Genomic DNA, 17,653 nt, shown 5'->3' with positions numbered 1-17,653 from the left:
TCCCTCTCTCTCTCTCTCTCTCTCTCTCTCTCTCTTTCTTTCTTTCTTTCTTTCTTTCTTTCTTTCTTTCCTTTTGTTCTTTCAAGATGGAGTCTTGCTCTGTCACCAGGCTGCAGTGAAGTGGTGCCATCTCAGCTCACTGCAACCTCCATCTCCTGGGTTCAAGCAATTCCCCTGCCTCACATTCCTCAGTAGTTGGGACTACAGGCGTGTGCCACCAGACCTGGCTAATGTTTTGTATTTTAGTAGAGACAGGGTTTCGCCATGGTCAGGGTGGTCTCGATCTCCTGACCTCATGATCTGCCCAACTTGGCAGCCTCCCAAAGTTCTGGGATTACAGACATGAGTCACCACACCTGGCCCAGTGTTTCTTATAGATGAGGTTTTCTTATACTGTTTCCAACTGTTTCAGACAAGTGATATAGACAAAGGATTTTAAAGAAAAAAAAGTGAGGATTACATAATTGTTCAGAAATAATTATACTTATCCTCAAAGATCAGTAACAAGCGTCAGCCTTGGCTGCCCAGGCTCAAGTAATTCTCCTGCTTCAACCTCCAAGGCGCTGGGACCATAGGCACACACTACTATTCCCAGCTAATTTTTGTATTTTTTGTATATATGGGGTTTTACCAGTCTGGGTGTCTATGTAAAAGTATCTTTGTGTGTAAGCCTGTAGTGTTTGTAGAGTGTTTTTTATTACTAAGTGTATAAATGTGAGAACCCTCTCTTCATGACCTTCCCTGCTTCTATTTGTGGGAGGGTTTCTTAATATTAGTGGATCCGTTATGATTGTGGCAATTTTCACAGAGCTTTAAACAAAAATTATATATTTTAATAAAAATTAGGGTTTAAGGGGCCAAATCTTAAAATGTTTTTATTTATTAAAAAGTGACTTCCTGGCCAAGTGCAGTGGCTCATACCTGTAATCCCAGCACTTTGGGAGGCCAAGGTGGGTTGATCACTTGAGGTCGGGAGTTCGAGACCAACTTGGCCAACATTCGCCAAACCTGACTCTACTAAAAATACAAAATTAGCTGGGCATGGTGGCAAGCGCCTGTAATTCCAGCTACTCAGGAGGCTGAGGCAGGAGATTCACTTGAACCTGGAAGGTGAAGGTGGCAGGGAGCTGAGATGACACCAGTGCACTCCAGCCTGGGGTACAGAGTGAGATTCTGTGGAAATAAAAATTTGTTCAATTTTGTATTAAACTGTTTAGCTTTACTTTGGGAGGGTGAGGTGAGTGGATTGCTTGAGCCGAGGAGTTCCATGCCAACCTGGGCAACATGGTAAAACATTAAAAAATAAATAAATAAAAATCTGGCTGGGCACAGTGGCTGATGTCTGTAATCCTAACACTTTGGGAGGCTGAGGTGGGCAGATCACTTGAGACCAGCAGTTTGAGACTAGCCTGGCCAACATGGCGAGACCCTATCTCTACTAAAAAAAAATGCAAAAATTAGGTGGCCATGGTGGTAGGTGCCTGTAATCCCAGCTACTCAGGGGACTGAGGCAGGAGAATCTCTTGAACCAGGAAGTGGAGGTTGCAGTGAGCCGAGATTGCTCCACTGCACTCCAGCCTGGGCTACAGAGTGAGACTCCGTTTCAACAACAACGAAAATACCAACATTATCCAGGGTTAGTGGTGGCACATGCCTGCAGTTCCAGCCACTCAGGAGGCTAAGGTGGGAGGATCTGGACCCAGAAGGTTGAGGCTGCAGTGAGCCGTGCTCATGCCACTGCACTCCAACCTGGGTGGCAGAGTGAGACTCTGTCTCAAAAAATTTTTTAAAAGTTTTGCTTTCACATTTCTCCTAGCTGAAATGTTAGAATTATATAATGTAGGTGTTCATGTAATTATCTCATCCAGAATATAAAACTAACACACAAGGACCCAAGATATAGCCATCTTTCTTAGGATACTGGGAAGTCGAGATCTATCTGGAAACATTCTGGTGCTCACTGGCAGATATTATTCTTTTTATTTGTTTATTTATTTTTTTGAAATAGTCTTACTCTGTCACCCAGGCTGGAGTGCAGTGGTGTGATCCTGACTCACCACAGCCTCCACCTTACAGGTTCAGGCAATTTTCTTGTGTCAGCTTCCAGAGTAGCTGAAATTACAGGTGCTCACCACCATGCCTAACTAATTTTGTGTTTTTAGTAGAGATGGGATTTGGCCAATTTTGGCCAGGATGGTCTCGAACTCCTCATCTCGAGTGATCCACCCACATTGGCCTCCCAAAATGCTGGGATTACAGGTGAGAGCCAGAATGCCTGGCTTATTATTATTATTTTTTTAAATGAATTTTTTCTCTGTTGCCCAAGCTGGACTGCAATGGTATGCTTGAACCCGGGAGGCGGAGGTTGCAGTGAGTCAAGACCACACCATTGCACTCCAGCCTGGGTGACAGAGGGAGACTAAGTTCCCCCAAAATTAAGAAACGTTAAAAATGCATACTTTTTTAAATACAAGGGCTTGATCTGTCGCCCAGGCTGGAGTGCAGTGGCTTGATCTTAGCTCACTGCAACTTCCTCCTGGGCTCAAGGAATCTTTCCAGCTCAGCCACCTAAGCATCTGGGACTACAGGCATGCACCCAAATGTCCAGCTAATTTTTGTACTTTTTGTAGAGATGGGGTTTTGCTATGTTGCCCAGGCTGATCTTGAACTTGGGCTCAAGCAATCCACCTACATCAGCATCCAAAAGTGCTGGGATTACAGGCATGAACCATCACGCCTGGCTCCTTCTCTCTCTCTCTTTTTTTTTTTCTGTGACTGGATCATGCTGTCACCAAGGCTGGAGTGCAGTGGTGTGATCATAGCTCAATGTAGCCTTGACCTCGTGGGCTTCAGTGATCCTCCTGCCTCAGCCTCCCAAGTAGCTGGGACTGTAGGCATTCACCACCGTGCCTATATCATTTTTTTGATTTAAGTAGAGACAGGGTCTCCCTTTGTTGTCTAGGCTGGTCTTGAACTCCTGGGTTCAAACAATCCCTGGCCTGGGCCTCCCAATGTGCTGGGATTACAGGTGTGAGCCACTGCAGCTGGTCCATATATTGTTTGTCTAATCAGTTTTTGGTGAATGTGAACACACATGTGATTCCGACCCCCTGCGAAGGTAAGTTCTAAAGTTCTCTCTTGCTCCTTCCTGGTCTACACATCTTCTGCAGAAGCAGCCACTGGTCTAATTTCTACCACCATTTACCAATATTGCCTATTCTAGAGTTTCCTGTAAATGGAATCATGCAGTGTCTATTAAGTCTGGCTTCCTTCCTTCGGTATAATATTTCTGAGCTTTTCAGGCTGTTGCACTCACACCTTTTAAAAATTTAACCTGTTTCTGTTGTATTAGCTTTTGGAATTTTAAATATAACCTTTTAGTCCTGTTACTCATTTTGAGTTCAAATTGTTCTCTAGCTCTACTAGTGTATTTGGGATAAAGAAAAGAAACATTGTTCTAAAATCGGCCAGTGGGAGCCTCTTAAAGCTGAAGCTTACCTCCTGTTCTTTTGTATCCATTAGTTTCCATCTTCTCTTGTATCTATCAATTTCCATCCTCTTCTCTTCTATCCATCAATTTCTGTGCATTTCCTTACTTCTGGCACAAAGGTAATCTACGTTCCTCTCTTTCCCTTATCTCTTTCTCTTCTCTAATTTTTTCCCTCCCTTCCTCCCTCCCTCCTTCTTTTCTTTTCTTTCTTTTCCTTTCTTTCCTTTTTTCTTTCTTTCTGAGACAGGTCTCTCTCTGTTACCCAGGCTGGAGTGCAGGGGCACAATCTTGGCTCACTACATCCTCTGCTTCCTGGGTTCAAGCAATTATCTTGCCTCAACCTTCCAAGTATCTGGGATTAGAGGGTTGGAAGAGATTTTTAGAAAAGATGGAGTTTCAGCATGTTGGCCAGTTTGGTCTTAAACTCCTGGCCGCAAGTGATCCAACCACCTCAGCCTTCCAAAGTGCTGGAATTACAGGCATGAGCCACTTTGCCTGGCATAAAAGTGTCTTTTTTTTTTTTTTTGACACAGGGTCTCACTCTGTCACCTAGCCTGGAGTGCAGTGGTGATGTCTCATTTCACTGCAACCTCTGCTTCCTTGATTCAAGGGATTCTCCTGCCTCAGCCTCCATTTTAGCTGGAACTACAGGTGCCTGGCACCACACCCAGCTAATTTTTGTATTTTTAGTAGAGATGGGCTTTCACCATGTTGGCCATGCTGGTCTTGAACTCCTGGCCTCCAGTGTTCCACTCACCTCTGGGGATTACAGGCATGAGCCACTGCTCCCTGATGGTCCAGGCTTACCTATACTTTCCCTGTCCCAGTCATTGGATCAGAAGTTTCTCAAAGGATAAATTTCAGTGGGAAGTAGTACGTAGCAACAAAGCTCTATTGAAACACACACACACACACACACACACACACACACACACACACACACACCCTACTTTTAAACACCAGTGGGTTTCTTCTTTTCCTTCACCAGTTCTGCATTTTTATCTCCTTTCTTCCAGAGTTAGAACCCTGGTCCCTACCCCAGCAACATAAATGATGAATGCTGAATCCTACAATATACACTAAATGCTTTTGGAATTATAGTAACAATACCCCCTAAAAACAAACTTTCTAAGTGATGTGTGAGATTGTTTTCTACAGTTCTTTGTGTCCTTGGAGTGTACAATGACAGCACTGTGTTAAACATTTCTTGTATTATTTTTTCTTCTTCTATATGGTTATATCAATATTCTTACACAATTAGATTCATTTTTATGTTTGTATATAATTTTGTATTTGAGGATAGAAAAAGCCATATCCTTTTAAATCTTATTTTTTGAACGTGTAAATCACTGAAATGGTTCAAAAATTAAAACTTTAAGGTCAGATGTGGTGGCTCATGGCTGTAATCCCAGCACTTTGGGAGGCCAAGACTTGCAGATCAGGAGTTAAGGAGATCGAGACCAACCTGGCCAACGTGATGAAACCCTAACTCTACTGAAAATACAAAAATTAGCTGGCTGATGCCTGTAGTCCCAGCTACTCAGGAGGCTTATGCGGGAGACTGTCTTGAACCAGGGGGTCGGAGGTTGTAGTGAGCCGAGATGGCGCCACTGCACTGCAGCTTGGTGACAGAGTGAGACTACATCTCAAAAATAAAAAAATAAAAAATAAAGTACATGGTAGAATAACATAAATTCAGCCAGGCACAGTGACTCATGCCTGTAATCCCAGCACTTTGGGAGGCTGAGGCGGGCAGCCTCCCCAGTGGCTGGGGCTAGGATTAACAGGCATGCACCACCATGCCAGGTTAATCTTGTATTTTTAGTAGAGATGAGGGTTTCACCATATTGGCCAGGTTAGTCTCAGACTCCTGACCTCAAGTGATCTGCTGCCTTGGTCTCCCAAAATGCTGGAATTACAGGCGTGAGCCACCACAGCCTGCTCCAGGTGCTGTTTTAAGTGCAGCAACCCAGCAGTGAAGGAGACAGGAGGCCATGAGGTTTATCCCAGAGCCAGCTAGGAATTCTCCATGCAGCAGCAGAGACATCTGAGGCCATAGAGGACCTGAACAAGGGAAGTGCAATTCCAGCCTGTCTGGGCTTTTGGGAACAAGGCCGCTTGGGCTTCTCCAAACACAAGCAAATAAAACTGTATTGTGGGTTCCCTGTCCCTGTCTACTTTCCCAGAACTCTCTGATGGCTGGGAAAGAGGTGGTGGGGAGGGGATGGCTGGGAAGGGGGTGGCTGGGAAGGGGGTGGCTGGGAAGGGGTGGCTGGGCAGGGGTGGCTGGCAGTGGTGGCTGGGAGAGGTGCCTCACTCTGCTGGCCTGATGGCTCCTGGCTGTGCCTCCCTCCCAGATGTACAAGCTCAGTGGAGAGCAACATGATGTACAGTGGTCAGTGAAGACTTACCAGGAAGTGGCTGAGAAGTTTGTGGAAACTCATCCTGAGTTTCTTGGAATCAAAATCATTTATTTGGATCACAGATGAGAGAGAACATTGCTGAGGAGCTGAGGCTGGGAGACTGGGAGGCAGGCAGAGCTGCTAGGCTGGGAGGGGAGTGGCAGTTTGGGAGATGCCGCCCAGCACGGGTGCCAAGGAGCTTTCTGTGTGTGAGGACAGTAGCAGGAATGGGTCCTGAAGCCCCTCCTACTTCAGGTCTTCACCACCAAACCGAAATGAAGAGCGTGTCAATTTCCCAGATAATTCTTGGCTGTGACTCCATGTTGGCCTGGGTGACTCAGTTATGAGTATAATGGTTTTGCCTGAATGTTTGGATAGTTGGCCCATTGTTTGGTTTCAATCTGTTCTGCATGCAGTTGCATGCAAGTCCCTGATCAGGGAGACGTCCTGAGTGGCACTGGCTCACATCTGCGTATGGAGAACCCCAGTAGCACCACGTGCGTGGCCTGGTATGTGGGTGAAAGACCCACTCTTTTTTCCCAGGGAAGCACAGAAAGCTTTGCAGCTTCAGTGTCTCGACTTTACCAGGCAGAACCTCTCCCCTCATTTTAAAGAGCATCCAGTCTAAGGCTGGGACCTGACCCCAAAGGCAGCAGCCAGTGGGGTCACTCGGGGTCAGGCATAGGGTGGCAGCGAAGGGATCAGCATGGTGGCTCCTCTGCTCAGCCCACCCACAAGCCTGGGCTCTGGAGGGCATTGACTCACCAGGAACCTCCTCCTGTGCCCAGTCCTCCTGAGTCCCCTCCCCTTCTATGGGGCCTGGGGCCCAGAGAAGCTGAGCTCTGGCCTGTGTGCCCATCCCCCTAGGAGGGAGCTTGAAGGATGGGCCCAGGTTCTGCTTAGTGGCTCCCTGGTGCCAGCTGCCCCTTGCCAGGGCCAATGGCAGGAGGGTGTGAGGGCTGAGCTGAGTGCACCAGTGCCCCCAGGTTTGCCTAGTCTCCAGGGAGAGGCCACAGGTGGGGCAGGCTAGGAAGGCTTTGTCCCTACAGAGCCAAGGATTGGAGCCAGAGAGTCAGTGGCAGGGCAGAGACCTGGAGCCTGTCGTGGGCTTGCGCCAGACCCTGTGTTTTGGGGTTTTTGTTGTCATGCTCCCTGCCTTGCCCCGGTAGGGTTTCTGCAGTGCCCAGGGTCCTGTTGATGTAATCAGCAAGAGGCCAGATTGTTACTGGGTCCAGCCAACTCAACAGGGACTTGGGTGACCTGTGGCCCTTTGCAGGTGTCCAGTGGACACACAGCTGTCCCTGAACGGCATCCATGTTCAGGCCCCCTCACAGAGATGCAGGGAAAGTTGAGAACAAAGCCACTTGGCCTCCTCCAAATGCAGACCAAGAAGACTGTTCCCTTGGGTTCTCTGACCCCACCAACTTTTCAGAGACTACAGGTCTCCCAGTCTTTGAAGAACGGATTTGGGTTAAACGTCTCTCAGGGGTCACAGTGGCCTGGTTGGGGCGGGATCAGGAGAGCAGGGGTGCCTCAGGTTTGGGAAATTGCTGCTGTGCACTCAGAGCTGCCCAGACCTGCACAGAGGGCATGCTCTGGGGTGTTTATCTCTCTATCCATACTGGACACTGTCTCCTGGCTTCTCCGTCTGTCTCACAGATCCAAAGATGCGACTGTCATCGCAGAATCCATCCGAACAACCATGGGGCTCCGGACCAAGTTCCCCACGGTGGTGGCAGGGTTCGACCTGGTAATCCATGCTGTGAACACGAGGGCTGCCTGTTAAGGGTGCACGTGGGGATGCCTGTCTGGGTGGAGCGGCAGCTCCCTGGGATGGGAAAGCGAAGTGCCTGTGGTACCCCTAATATGCCAGGGACAGCCTCAGCCTGCTGACCCAGCAGGGCTGCTCAGAGCTCAGCGCTGATTCTCTTCAGGGGCCTGCAGAGGATGGCAATCACTGGAGAAGGGAGAGCAGCCAGTTGGCTAACAAGGAAAGTTCCAGAATAAGGATGGCATTCAGGGAGTTCTGACGACAGTGATGGTCTCATTCCCCATGGCCCTGCCTGTGCCCTTTTTTCTACCCCACACTGCTCACCAAGGTGTGGCTCTGAAAACCCTTACTACCCCCTGTAGCATGCAGGGTGGGGGTTAGGGAATAATATCTGGAAACAGAGTCCAGGATGGAGCCAGCTCTTTGCAAATACTCAAGGTAGTGATATTTGTTCCTACCTTCTTTTGTATTCCATTTCATTCCTCACCTATATACATATTTTTTGAGATGAAGTCTCACTCTGTCACCCAGGCTGGAGTGCAGTGCTGCGATCTCAGCTCACTGCAACCTTCGCCTCCCAGGTTCAAGTGATTCTCCTGCCTCAGCCTCCTAATTTTTGTATTTTCAGTAGAGACAGTGTTTCACCGTGTTGATCAGGCTGGTCTCAAACTTCTGACCTCATGATCCACTAGCCTCAGCTTTCCAAAGTGTTGGGATTATAGGTGTGAACCACCGTGCCCAGCCACACCTGTTTCTGAAGCTGCACATTCGTAGGCGTTGTCATTGTCCCACATCCCCCCCCACCACCAAATCAAAGCACAGCCAGGACAGATTTCTTAGGTGAAAGCTCATTAATCTCATTAGGAATCTGTACCCAAAGCGGTGGCACTGGCCAGGCACAGTGGCTCACGCCTGTAATCCCAGCACTTTGGGAGGCTGAGGCAGGTGGATCACCTCAGGTCAGGAGTTCAATGCCAGCCTGGCCAGCATGGCAGAATCCCGTCTCTACTAAAAATACAAAAATTAGCCAGGTGTGGTGGTCCGCACCTGTAATACCAGCTACTTGGGAGGCTGAGGCAGAATCACTTGAACTCAGGAGGTGGAGGTTGCAGTGAGCCAAGATTGCACCACTGCACTCCAGCTGGGCCACAGAAACTTCATTTAAAAAGTCTAGATTAGGTCAGGACAGTGGCTCATGCTTGTAATTTCAGAACTGGGGAGGCAAGGTGTGAGGGTCGACAGAGCCTTGCTCTGTTGCTCAGACTGGAGTGCAGTGGCGTGATATCCGCTCACTGCAACTTCCACCTCCCAGGTTCAAGCAATTCTCCTGCCTCAGCCTCCTGAGTAGCTGAAATTACAAGTGCCCACGACCATGCCTGACTCATTTTTGCATTTCTTTTTTTGAGACAGAGTTTTCCTCTTGTTACCCAGGCTGGAGTGCAATGGCGCCGTCTCAGCTCACTGCAACCTCCACCTCCCGGGTTCAAGTGATTCTCCTGCTTCAGCATCCCAAGTAGCTGGGATTACAGACATGCACCACCACACCCAGCTCATTTTTTTTATGTGTATATTTTTAGTAGAGTCGGGGTTTCTCCATGTTGCTCAGGCTGGTCTTGAACTCCCGACCTCAGGTGACCCACCTGCCTTGGGCTCCCAAAGCTCTGGGATTGCAGGTGTGAGCCACCACGCCGGGCCTCATGTTTGCATTTTTAGTAGAGACAGGATTTTGCTGTGTTGGCCAGGTCTTGGCCTCCTAATGTGGTAGGATTACAGGTGTGACCCACTGCACCCAGCCAAGAGGTGCGCTTTTAATCCTAAAGCACTCAGCTACAGAACCCCACGGCTGTGTGCAGCTTACTTCGAAAAGCGTGGTTTCGATGTGGTTGCTCTTCCTGTTATAGGCAAGAAACTGAGTCTCAGGGAAACTGACACACAGGGGCCTACAAGAGGTGGGTGGCAGTGGTGGCTGGAGTTCTCTGACTCCTGGGGCCGGGCTTTCATTCTCTCTCTCTGTTTTACCCTCTTTGGGTCTCCCTTTTTTTTTTTTTTTTTTTAAGACAGTCTTGCTTTGTCGCCAGCTGCCAGGTTGGAAGGTTGGAGTGCAGTGGTGAAATCTTGGCTCACTGCAACCTCTGCCTCCTGGGTTCAAGTAATTCTCCTGCCTCAGCCTCCTGAGTAGCTGGGACTACAGGAGCACGTGGTCACGCCCAGCTAATTTTTTTTGTATTTTTAGTAGAGACAGGGTTTCACCATTTTGGCCAGGGTGGTCTCAATCTCTTGACCTCATGATCGGCCCACCTCTGCCTCCCAAAGTGCTAGGATTACAGGCTTGAGCCGTGCCTGGCCATCTCTGGGTCTCTTTAGGTCTCCCTCTGACTCTCCTTCTCCTCCCTCCCTGCCCGTCTCAGGCACTCAGGGCTGAAGCACTTGGGCCTGGGAAGTGCTGTGAGGAGCCAGGGTGGAAGGGGCTGGGGGCATACAAGACATAAACTCTGAAAATGGGGGAACTATTTCAGGGGACAAATGAGCTATCTTTTCTTTCTCAACTCTGTTCCTTCCCATTCTTTTTTTTTTTTTTTTTTTTTGAGACAGAGTTTCGCTCTTGTTATCCAGGCTGGAGTGCAATGGCACCACCTCAGCTCACCACAACGTCTGCCTCCTGGGTTCAAGCAATTCTCTTGCCTCAGCCTCCCAAGTAGCTGGGACTACAGGTGCATGCCACCATGCCCAGCTAATTTTTGTATTTTTGGTAGAGACAGGGTTTCACCATGTTGGCCAGGATGGTCTCGATCTCTTGACCTTTTGATCCACCCACCTTGCCCTCCCAAAGTGCTGGGATTATAGGTGTGAGCCACCGCACCTGACCACTCCTTGCCATTCTTAAAAGGTTGCATGACAAAGGTCCTGGCAGTGGTGGCAGGGTACAAGGGAGGGTGTGCACAGGCTACAAAGGGTTCCATCAGCAAGTGAGGCACGCACCCTGCAGACACCTCCTGTCCCTCTCTGTCCTGCAGGTGGTGCATGAGGACACTGGCCACTCCTTGCACTACTACAGCAAAGCGCTGATGATTCCCGCCAAGGATGGTGTTAAGCTGCCTTACTTCTTCCACGCCGGAGAGACAGGTGAGCCCGCAGGAATCAGCAGAGGTGGGCAGTGGGAGAGCTTCTAGCCATGACTCCAGCCTGCTGCCAGGAGACAGGATGGCAGTGACTGCACCTCAGGGATAGGGCCTGCAGATGCGTCCAGAGCCCTCTCCTATGTCCTCGCTCATTAATCCTGACAGCAGCCCTATGGAGAAGGAATAACAAGCATAATAGAATCAGCCACTTTACATGTATTATTTTTAATTTATTTCTAATTCTTATGCCAGTCCTGCTCCTGTTTTAATCTCCATTTGATAGATGAAGAGCCCAGTGCTCCAAGCATGGTATTAATGGTCCAGGATTAAAGAGCTGGTATGCAGTGGAGTCTGATTTTGAATCCTTCTTCTTCTTTTTTTTTTTTTTTTTTTTTTTGATTTTTCATGGTGGGTGCATAATCCTGCAAACTCACATCATCCTACTTTGGCTATAAAAATTTGTTTTAGGCTGGGAACAGGTGCAGTGGCTCATGCCTGTAATTCTAGCACTTTGGAGGCTGATGTGGGTGGATCTCTTAAATCCAGGAGTTTGAGACCTGCCGGGGCAACATGACAAAATCTTGTCTCTACAAAAAATACAAAACATAGCCAGGCACGATGGCACACACATGTGGTACCAGTTACTTAGAGGCTGAAGTAGGAGGGTCACCTGAGCCCAGAATCACTGCACTCCAGCCTGGGTGACAGAGCTAGACCCTGTCTCAAAAAAAAATTGTTTTAGTCGAGTACAGTAGCTCACATCTGTAATCCTAGCACTTAGGGAGGCAGAGGCAGAAGGATCACTTGAGCCCAGCAGTTTGAGACCAGTCTGGGCAACATGGCAAGATCCCATTCTACACAAATATGAAAAATTTTTGAGACGGAGTCTCACTCTGTCACCCAGGCTGGAGTGCAGTGGTGAGATCTTAGGTCACTGCAACCTTGCCTCCTGGGTTCAAGTGATTCTCCTGCCTCAGCCACTGGAGTAGCTGGGATTACAGGCATGCACCACCATGTCTAATTTTTGTATTTTTAGTAGAGATGGGGTTTCACTGTATTGGTCAGGCTGTTCTTGAACTCCTGATCTCAAGTGATCCACCCACCTCGGTCTCCCAAAGAGTTGGGATTACAGACGTAAGCCACTGGGGAAAAAAAAAATGTTTTCAGACTGAACCTTACTCTATAGGCGAGGCTGGAGTGCAGTGGTGTGATTTCAGCTTACTCTAAACCCTGCCTCCAGGGATCAAGTGATGCTTGTGCCTCAACCTCTGGAGTAGCTGGGAATACAGGGTCCTGATACACACCTGGCTAATTTTTTAAATTTTCAGTAAAGGCAGGGTTTTACCTTGTTGGCCAGGCTGGTCTTGAACTTCCGACCTCAAATGATCTGCTCTTCTTGATCTCCCAAAGTGCTGGGATTACAGGCGTGAGCCACCACACCTGGCCACATGTGATATTTTGATGCATGTATATAATGTGTATGAATTGGAACCCTGCCTTAAGCTCTCCATCCTCCGAGTGAATTGTGCTTGAGAGGTTAACTGATCTGCCCAAAGCCACAGAGCTGGAAAAAGGCAGAAGAGAGAGGAGAACCGGGACTGCTCCTTGTCTTAGGATGTTTTGTCCCTCATCATTGCAGGAGAGGAAACCCCGCCCTGCCCCATGCAGGCCTTGGCTGGTGTTCCTCCTGAAATGCCATTAGTCCAGCCATATCTTTCTTCCCCAGAACTTCTTCCTGGGCTTTTTCAGTCATCTTTGCCCTTCCATATTCCAGTCCTTAAAGCATGTAAACCTAACTAACCAAGATCATGGCTGCAATTTCGGATCTGAAGGAAGATTTTGAGGGAGAGGCTGTGTTGTTTTTTTATTTTTTTTTAATAGAGACAGGATTTCAACATATTGGCCAGGCTGGTCTTGAACTCCTGACCTCAGTGATTCACCCACCTCGACCTCCCAAAGTGCTGAGATTACAGGTGTGAGCCACCACGCCTGGCCCTCGGGGGAGCCTGTTTACATTGAGGCCGGGACCAGGATGGCAGCTGTCTGCAGCATTCCCCCTGTCACCCTCAGAAAACCAAGGAGGGGTGGAGAGAGTGGTGGGCAGCTTCGTCTCCCACCCAGGCTTAGGCTCTGCTTTATCATACCATCTCTAGAGAAAGAGACCCTGTGCATTAATCTCTTTTTCCTGACATTTCCAGTCAATTTAGATCCAATTTAATCAAAGTCTGCTCTAGGAGAGCAGAAGAATTGTTTGAAGGGGAGGGGTTTGTTAACCTTGAAGAGCTTGTGGTCAAGTTGGGGAAAATCATGCATGTGTGAAATAATTCTCTCAGTACAAAATGTTGCAGCACAGGTCCTAACAAGTTCCAAGTTGTATGGTCCTTGGAGATAACTTTGCTAGGACTTGGGTATTTAATACCTAAAAGCAATATCCTTATTTTTAATAAGAAGAAATCTTTAAAAACCAGTGAAAACCCACCAAAATATATGTGCTAGGTAGCAATGGAAATTCTTGAGTTTTATTTCTACCAGAAAAGAGGAAAGTTCATATATATATTTTGAGACAGGGCCTCACTCTGTCACCCAGGCTAGAGTGCAGTGGCATGACCATGGCTCATGACAGCCTCCATCCAACTCCTGGGTTCAAGTGATTCTTCCACCTCAGCCTCCCAAGTAACTGGGACTACAGGCACACACCACCACGCCTGGCTAATTTTTGTACTTCTTTTTTTCCCTTTTTGAGGTGGAGTCTCAGTCTGTCATCCAGACTGGAGTGTAGTGGCGCAATCTCAGCTCACTGCCACCTCCACCTCCTGCGTTCAAGTGTTTCTCCTGCCTCAGCTTCCTGAGTAGCTGGGACTACAGGCATGTGCCATGACGCCAGGCTAATGTTTTGTATTTTTAGTAGACATGGGGCTTCACCATATTGGCCAGGCTGGTCTCGAACTCCTGACCTCATGATCTTCCCACCTTGACCTCCCAAAGTGCTGGGATTACAGGCCACCTGCACCTGGCCATAATTTGTGTAGAGACAGCGTTTCTCTATGTTGCCCAGGCTGGTCTTGAACTCTTCGGCTCAAGCGATCCTCCTGCCTCAGCCTCCCAAAATTCTGGCATTACAGATCTGAGCCACTGTATCTAGATTAATTTTCATATTTTATATGTGAATCCATTAGAATGCTTATGGCTGCAAAAATGCATCCCACAGATTTTATAATAAGGACATTTGCTTATGGCTGCAAAAATGCATCCCACAGGTTTTATAATAAGGACACTTGTTATCTCACATAAGAAGCAATCTCTGGGTGGGGTGTGGTGGCTCACGCCTGTAATCCCAGCACTTTGGGAGGCTGAGGCAGGTGGATCAGGAGGTCAGGAGTTCAAGACCAGCACAGCCAACAAGTGAAACCCCCGTCTCTACTAAAAATACAAAAATTAGCTGGGTATGGTGGCATGTGCCTGTAATCCCAGCTACTAAGGAGGCTGAAGCAGGAGAATTGCTTGAACTGGGACCCGGGAGGCCGAGGTTGCAGTAAGCTGAGATTGCACCACTGCATTCCAGCCTGGGCTACAGAGTGAGACTCCATCTCAAAAAAAAAAAAAAAAAAAAAGGAAGAAGCAACCTCTGCTATGCCCATTTCATGGGTGATTCTGCCCCACTTGGTCGTTGGATGGTGAATCACATTCAGGGTGACCATATCCAGTGAAATAAAATAGGAGACAGCCCCCCATAAAAGTGCATGTCCTTTTATCAGGGAGGAATCCCCCAAAGCTCCCCAACAAATAACCTCCCAGGCCAGTGTTAAGGCTATTTTAGCTGTAAGGGAGTCTGGGAAAACCACATCTGACCTTTCACCCTCTACTGAGGGCCTTAAAAAAAAGGGTCTTGCCTTCTTACTGAGGGCAAGAAAGGTATGATGGGGACAGCATGGGAGGAGGCCACAAGAATGTCTACGGTCACCTAGCAAGTGATAACACCTTGATAGTACTATTAAATACTTAAATTAAAATGAGCACATACAGGTACTTATCCTGAGGTTGTAAGTAAGAGAACCTTGTAATACCTTGTTGTAAAGATTATAAACATAAGAATCCCGAAGCTGGGCGTGGTAGCTCACATCTGTAATCCCAGCACTTTGGGAGGCCAAGATGGGTGGATCACCTGAGGTCAGGAGTTTGAGACCAGCCTGGCCAACATGATGAAACTCAAAACACAAAAAACAGCCAGGTGTGGTGGGGGGGCAACTGTAATCCCAGCTTCTAGGAAGGCTGAGGCAGGAGAATTGCTTGAACCAGGGAGGCGGAGGTTGCAGTCAGCCAAGATCGTGCCATTGCACTCCAGCCTGGGCAATAGAAAGCAAGAGTTTATTTATTTATTTTTTTAAGGTGGGGTTTCTCCATGATGGCCAGGCTGGTTTTGAACAAGCTATTAAGTTTCAGCTTCCTCATTAGAATGATAAATTAATAAATTAGATGATTGATAAAGCCATATCATACCTCTCTTTAGCATTGTTAAAATGAAACTGTGTGTGCGTGTGTGTGTGTGTGTGTGTGTATTTGTGTTAACTTCTTTTCATTTTCGTAAGGGAAATTTCTTTTCATTTTAGCTATAAGGGAGTCTGGGAAAGCCACATCTGACCTTGGGGGGCTGTTTATTTGAGGATGTTCTGGGGGGGGTCAGACCAATCAATCCCGCATGGAAGACCATTCTCCTGTTTTCAGACTGGCAGGGCACTTCCATAGACAAGAACATTCTGGATGCTTTGATGCTAAACACTACCAAAATCGGACATAGGTTTGCTTTAAGCAAACACCCCGCCCCCAGGCCTTACTCGCGGAAAAAGGACATCCCCATAGAAGTCTGTCCCATCTCTAACCAGGTATGTATGGCTCATGCAGCTGATCCCATGTGATCTCCCCTAACCGCAACCTCTGCCCTCTTAAACTTTTTCCTCTTAAACTTCTCTCTCCTTAACTCTCTTGTTACCAAAATCCCTCCACTCACCCACCTGCTAGTAAAGTCATTCAGGAGGGGCCTTTTGCTTAAGCCACCAGTAGGAATGTGGCAGCTGTGAGAGCCCCCAGTGGGGTGGAATTTTGGGCAAAACTGTGGACAGAGCAAAAAGGACACAGGGGGCGGCCAGTGCTTCCTGGGGTCTTTTGTGTCTGTGTTCAGGTAGCACTTCTCTGAGCAGGACCAGAAGTGACCGAGTATTTGTGCTGCTGATGAAACAGGAGGACACGCATGGGTACTGGCCCTGTTCTCCTTGTGACTGCCCAGAAGTCATGCCCACATTGGGGAGATAGCAATGGGGAGATGAAGGGAGCTGATGGGGGGCTTCAGGTCTCATTTCACTTGTGACTACTGTTTTTAGGGATCAGAGTTCATCTTTCTCCCTTGCCTCCTACTGGGCAGGTTCTGAAACTGGTGTCTGATTTGAGAAACCACCCTGCAGCTACTCTGATGGCCATCCGGCACCCCATGGTGATCAGCTCTGATGAACCAGCGATCTTTGGTGCCAAAGGCTTGTCCTACAATTTCTATGAGGTCTTCATGGGCATTGGGGAGATGAAGGCTGACCTGAGGACCCTCAAACAGCTGGCCATCAACTCTATCAAGTGAGTGTCTCATGTCCTCCCAGGACCTCTGCCCGCCTTCCAGCCCACAGCTTGTGTTTGCATCTGAGGAGGCTTGAGGCTGATGCCTCGATGGTTTCTGTGGGTTCCTTCTTATCATGGCTGGTTAGTCCTTGCTGCTGGACTGGAGACACTGCTCTGCAAGCCTTCGATGTCCCTTCAGGCTCCCTGCCCCATTCCCAGCCCCTGCCCCGAGGCTCACCTGGGCTCCTCCTCTTCCTGCAGGTACAGTATCCTGTTGGAGATTGAGAAAAATACTATCATGGCAATCTGGAAGAAGAGATGTGATAAGTTCATAGTGGATGTGGCACGGAGTGAGGAGAAACTAGCCATCCTCCATGATCTGCCTTCCTGCACATGCTGCCACTGCCGTTCACCCGTTCTTGAATCAGCTCCATGTCCCCATCAAATCAATGGCCTGGGTACGGAGTGACCCTGTGAGAAGCACTTGGCTGGCTGACCAGCTTCATCCTCTGGAACATTCTCCCTCAGCTGCAGCAGCATTGACCCTCATGATTTTCTCCACTCTGTGTCCATCGCTTCCAGTTTCCCTACTTCAGAATCTCCTCCTCTCTGACCTCTGTGCTGTGTCCTCAGGGCTCAGTCCTGGGCTCTCTTCTATTCTGATCTCTCTATTTAAAAAAAATTTGTTTGGCCAGGTATGGTGTCTCACGCCTGTAATCCAAGCACTTTGGAGGCCAAGATGGGTGAATCACCTGAGGTTGGGAGTTCAAGACCAGCCTGACCAACATGATGAAACCCCATCTTTTAAAATTAATTAATTAATTAATTAAGAAATGTTTTTCAAGATGGAGTTTTGCTCTTGACACCCAGGCTGGAGTGCAATGGCACCATCTTGGCTCACTGCAACCTCCACCTCCCAGGTTCAGGTGATTCTCCTGCCTCAGCCTCCCAAGTAGCTGGGATTACAGGTGTGTGCCACCATGCCCAGCTGATTTTTGTATTTTTAGTAGAGAAGGGGTTTCATCTTGTTGGTCAGGCTGGTCTCAAACTCCTGACCTCAGGTGATCCACCCACCCTGGCTTCCCAAAGTGCTGGGATTACAAGGGTGAGCCACCATGCCTGGCCTGTTCTGATCTCTTTAACTCCTTCCCCTTTATTTCTCATCTCTCTGTGTACTCTTCCTGGGTGATCTCATCCATTCCCTTGCCTTTCATACAATTTATTTGTTAATGATTCCTACATTTATTTATGCACTTGAAGAGCTCAAAGG

At 48.2% G+C, this 17,653-nt stretch overlaps 1 pseudogene; it reads left to right on the top strand.

The window, feature by feature from the left end:
• The first annotated feature begins 7,313 nt into the window (after positions 1-7,313).
• Positions 7,314-17,056, top strand: LOC116545739 (annotated as a pseudogene).
• Positions 17,057-17,653: the final 597 nt, after the last annotated feature.

Source organism: Sapajus apella, unplaced genomic scaffold (assembly GCF_009761245.1).
Source record: "Sapajus apella isolate SASKATOON/1434 unplaced genomic scaffold, GSC_monkey_1.0 scaffold352, whole genome shotgun sequence".
NCBI classification, from domain to species: Eukaryota; Metazoa; Chordata; class Mammalia; order Primates; family Cebidae; genus Sapajus; species Sapajus apella.
This window is presented reverse-complemented; position numbering and strand designations above follow the sequence as displayed.